The sequence below is a fragment of the Bidens hawaiensis genome, unplaced genomic scaffold (genome assembly GCF_021521415.1).
Source record: "Bidens hawaiensis isolate Kalapana, Puna unplaced genomic scaffold, B.hawaiensis_p1.1 tig00068903_1, whole genome shotgun sequence".
NCBI classification, from domain to species: Eukaryota; Viridiplantae; Streptophyta; class Magnoliopsida; order Asterales; family Asteraceae; genus Bidens; species Bidens hawaiensis.
The window spans coordinates 40,162-45,594 of record NW_027502161.1 but is presented as its reverse complement, the minus strand read 5'-3'; the positions used below and the strand labels follow the sequence as shown (position 1 = coordinate 45,594).

At 40.8% G+C, this 5,433-nt stretch overlaps 1 pseudogene across 1 annotated transcript; it reads right to left on the bottom strand.

Moving 5' to 3' along the window:
- Positions 1-2,645: 2,645 nt before the first annotated feature.
- On the bottom strand, positions 2,646-5,207 carry LOC143605287 (protein ROLLING AND ERECT LEAF 2-like; annotated as a pseudogene). Its single transcript, XR_013148491.1, has 4 exons — positions 4,468-5,207; positions 4,205-4,380; positions 3,910-4,135; positions 2,646-3,646 (listed from the first exon to the last, which is right to left on the bottom strand). The product of XR_013148491.1 is annotated as a protein ROLLING AND ERECT LEAF 2-like (transcript).
- Between the last annotated feature and the right edge of the window lie 226 nt (positions 5,208-5,433).

Sequence of the window (5,433 nt, the reverse complement as noted above, 5' to 3'; positions counted from 1 at the left end):
ACTTCGACAACCCTCGCTTAACCGCCATGATTCGAGATACGTTTCAACCACAATACACTCACGTAAGTCGTCATACTCTTAAACGTTATTGGTTTAAATTGTGGAAGAAGGCCAAAGAGGTACTAATTGCATATTTTGAAAATATAAATACGGGAATAAACTTAACTAGTGATGTTTGGTCGGCTCCACATGGTCTACCCGAATCTTATCTTTGTGTCACCGCTCATTGGGTAGACCCGTCATCGTGGGAAATGATGAAACGCACCATTGCTTTCGAACTCTTTGAGTATCCACATACGGGAGATAATTTGTTTGAAATTTAGATTATGTTATAAAAACTTATAAACTAGAAAATAAAATATTTTCAATTGCATTTGATAACGCGTCGAATAATACATCGGCGGTTGATAAATTAAAATTAAAATATACGCCGATTTGCAATGGTGTATTTTTTCACTCAAGGTGTGTTGCACATATCATTAATTTAATCGTGCAAGACGGACTTGCTTCGGATGAGGTTACATTGGTTATAAACGATTTTAGAGTAATGCTACATGAAGTTTTTAAGAAAAGTAAAAAAAGACAAATGGATTATAGAAAATTTTGTAAAGATACGGAAAGAAAAGCTTTGGGAGCTAATTGGGATGTACCTCATCGATGGAATTCCACTTGCATAATGTTTCAAAGTGCTTTGAAACAAAGATAAACTTTACAAATGTTTCATTCTAGTCTTGCCGAGAATGATTTGGCAATCCCCTTTTCAAATGAGAAATGGGAAATTATCAATGACTTATCGACTTTTCTTGAAGTTTTTAAAACATCAACTACGAAACTATCGGGAACGTATTATCCGACAAGTCCCTTGGTTCTTTCGGAGTTATTTTTAATCGTTAACAATCTTAAAGAATTTGAAAATAAAAGTCCAATGTTTTCAAACATCATATTACCAATGAAGTTTAAATTAAAAAAATACTTTCTTGAATTGCCACCGATTTTTACTTGCGCCGCCGCTTTAAACCCAATGTTAAATGTTACGGGGGTTGAATGTGTGATAGACGAAATTTTTTCAGCCTTAGATATGCATGAAGTTGACCCAAACTTTTCAACAGAGGCACAAAATGATTTTAACTTGAATTTTAAATTTATGTATGACTTTTATATAAATAAATATGGGTCAAACATACACATGCCTAAGCCAGGGGGGGGGGTCTTCATCAAGTTCAAGTGCTACTAGAGTACGAGACCCCATGATTAGCCTTATGAACACCGTTCGCAACGTAACGGCTAAAAAACAAAGGGGTAACACCCATTCAAGCGAACTAGGAAGGTATAGTGCATATGATTTCTCTACCGGTTTATCCGAAGAGGAATATGGCACTTTTGATGTTTTGGCTTGGTGGAAGGTAAAAGAAACCGAGTTTCCGATTCTTGCCACCATGGCCCGTGATTTACTAACCGCCCAAGCTTCTACGGTAGCTTCGGAATCTGCTTTTTCTCTTAGTGGCAGGGTAATATCGGTGAGAAGAACAAGACTGAATTCGGAGTCGGTGGAGATGTGCATTTGCTTGTAGGATCACTTGGACTCAATCGATCGTGTTCAACACGTAACCACTCTGGAAGACGAAACACCACTTGATGTTCGAGTGCACGACGAACAAGAAGGCGTTTCTACAAGTAATTCTGATGAATAAGTCGCCACTCAATAATTACGACGAACAAGAAGGCTTTTCTAGAAATAATATGTCACAACTTTATATTTATAAGTTTAATGTTTTGTTAGTTTGTTTTTGAATATTTTAAAACATGTAACCTTTTTTTTTTGAACTTCTTAAAGTAAATAAAATGAATTTTATGTTAATTGTTTTTTTTTTATTTAACATGTTATACAAATACGAATCGTATAACACCGCTCTTGATTATAATTCAGCATTTGACTTGCATAAGCCAAAAGACTATAATACATAGCAAACTCAACAAATGTAACACGATACAGATTTAAGTTCACCATTACACGATACACGATACAGACTAATCAATTCAAACACGCTGACACTCATAGCATTAAGTTCAATATGTTGTTTACCATTGCTCTGTGGGTGAACAACAAAAGTAGCATGAGCCTCTTCAGAAATCAGAAGAACAAAAATCATCACCTACACAAGCAGCGGAAACGAAAAACGAAAAAAAAATAATATTTTACACTGTAACCGGTTCCAACCGGTTACAGTGTAAGAACCGGTTTAGGAACTGGTCAGAACCGGTTCCACCGGTTCCGGGTCCGAGGGTTGGGGAACCGGTTCGGTTCCCTAACCGGTTTTGACCATGGAACCGGTTTTAAACAGTGATGTTGACTAATGGAACTGGTTCTGAACCGGTTCCGGTTCCTTTGACCAACCCGATTTGATCACCAATAATCACGACCAATATGTTGTCAATCATCAAAATATAACAAAAGTTTTCCGACACATTATTTAAAAAAAATTTAAGAAACACAAGGTTAGCTTTAATATAAAAAAAAGGAATCAGAACCCACCATCAGTTCGGTAATTTTATATTTAACATTGCTTGTTATTATTAGCATAAAACCTCACCAATGTGGTACAATTGGACTGAAATGTATAAAGTAAAAAAATCTGCCCATAAATGTCTTGTACTGTACCAAGAAATGATACTCCTTGCTTGTGGTCCCATAACCAACTTGACCAGTCTAGTAAAATAATGCAAATAAAACCATACGATGGTACCAAATATGAAATAAATAAAACATACCACATTTTGGTCTTAAAAAAACACATCATTTTCACATGATTTTTAACATAAATCATAACATTAACAAACTTGACCTTGCTTAACTTCCATTTTGTCGATTCTGCGAATGCACGATCGATCTCAGCCGTTGATACGAATCCCGGCACACATGGGCATAATCCGACATTGCCCGAAAAAGCTCAGGCAACCGAATCTTTAAACTTCCTAAAGACTTATCCCTCACTTGCACACAAAGCTTTTGATGAGCTTCCATTTCATCCTCAAGCTTCTTCTTTAATGTCTCAACTGCAAACTGCCTCTCGCCTATCGGGTCAGGCCCGCTCGTGACCCGGTTTGACTCCGTCTCATCTTGTGTGGGCCCCGCCTCATAATATACTTCTGATGCCAATCTTCAAAAGCCTGATTCTTCCTCAAAAACTCCTTTCTAGTTTCTTCACACCTTTCCTTAAGCTTCATTTCTTCCTCTTGGTGGTTCATAATGGTTTCGATAACCGCAGCAAAAGACGAAATAGCACTTTTTGCCAGCTCGTCCGGAAGCTTCTGGAGGTGGTCGTTCCATGAATGTAGGAGTGTTTGGATCGGCGGCGTTTGGACACGCGGTGGTGATGAAATCTTTTCCTTTAATGAGCTTTCGATGGGTATCAGGTTTAGTTTCAGCCAGCTGTTTAGGGCTTGAACATAGTTCTTTTGATGTGTTGCTAAGGTTTCAAAGTGCGAGTGCCAACCTTGGACCACGTGGTACAGCTGGACGGTCCGTTCATAGTGGTGTTTGGTGGTTTCTTTTGGGGCGCCCGACACGTCGAGTGACTTGAGGTCGGTTACAATTGTTAGCTGGTTGTCGTGGTGTTCACACATCGAGTCCCACATCTTCGACATCCTGTGCGTATTATCAAGGCTATTTTAGTCCACATCACAAACATAGCAACACACCCATTTTATCAAGTGTATTTTAGTCATTTGACACGATGCATTTTTATCAAGAGTATTTTTTATCGATTCACAAACATAGTAGCGCGCACGCTTTATCAGGGGCATTTTAGACATTTGACGCAATAGTAACACATGCACGTTTTAATCAAGGGCATTTTAGGCGGTTCACAAACAGTTGGACATAGTAACACACACGGAGAAGAAACTTACCCGTCAACAAGAGCTACAAGTTTTGGATATAACTGTTTGTCCCGAATATCGTTTACTTCCAAAACGGTTTGAATCCAAAGATTGCATGTCAACAATGTAACGTGTGTGTAAATGACTCACCGCCGCCTTTGTTTTTTCTAAAGATTCGGTAGCCGCGCCTCATTTTTTCAATTTGTTAAGTAATGATACTTTCCTTTGACACTCTAAACTTCATAAGCTCCCCAGCCTACATAACAGTCAAGAAATTTAAATGTGATATGACCTTAGTAACCGTTACAAAAATAGTAGCACGCACCTTTACTTCCTCATAGAGTTTTTTCTCCCACGCAAGAAGCTTATCAAGCACGGTAGCATGCGTTTCATACTTATCTTCATCATATTCATCATTCCCATTTTCACCATTCGGTATGCCTTTAAACGATTTATTCCATGTGATCACGCGCATCACTCTTGCAGCGTGATCAATGTGACCTACCAAATCAGACAAGTTAATAACAAGATTCAACTAACTAATTAACATCAAACATATATAGATAAGAGCAGTTTGATAATTATCACCTCGATTATCAGCAAAATTGGAATGATAATGCAACCGTGTGGCCTCGAGCATCTTTGACACCTCTTGTGCACTCTCGGAAGCCTTCAAGAAATGATCATCAATCTCCCCCAAAATCTTCAACAGATTCACACCACTCGATCCAACCACCATACCACCGCCACCATTCACCGCTCCTCCACCGCCTCTTCGGTTAATATCAGCCGGGGCCGTGTTAGAATGCACGAATTTCTTATCCTTCACTGGCACAGTCATCGGTGTCACCTCTTCCTCGGTTGTAAACCCCTCCATTACAACTTTCTCTGGCGTCTTTGGCTCCACCTCCTGGCGGTGGAGATGGTGGTCGTCTTCTTCCTCCTCTTCTTCCACTTCATCCTTTTCATCAATGGCATCATCTTCTTCTTCGCTTAAAGTCGTTCCCGGCATATTATCATCAACCATGAAAAAGTAATCCCAAGCACCCCCTTTGGACTCCGGAGGTGGCGGCGCCACCGGAGTCCGAAGCATTGGCGACGACGTCTCGTTCACCGTCGCCGTCCTTCCGCCACTCTTCCGCCCGCTCCTCCCTCTCAGATCATTAGCATTATCCTCCTCCTCCTCCTCTTCTTCTTCTTCCTCAATTATAGCCCCGTTATTAACCATCCTCCCTTTCTTTTTCATAACCGAAATAACCGGCATTGTAACGGAGCGCTGTAACGGTGGCGTGGGAGTCGGGGAAAAGCTGGGCAAGGGCGGTGGGACAGGGGAGTAAGCGGGCTCTGGCGGGGGCGGAGGAGGGGGCTCGGAGGCTCCGCCTAAATGCGGGTGATAGAGCTCTTCGGCTTCCCCGGTGTTCTTCAAGGCCATGGCGTAACCGGAATGGCCGGAAGCGAAGGCATTCCTGGCGGTCACGGCCTCCTTCATGAAGTTCCGGCGATCCTTGCATCTGGAAACCGATTCCTCATTCTCAATCTTCGATTGAGCACAAC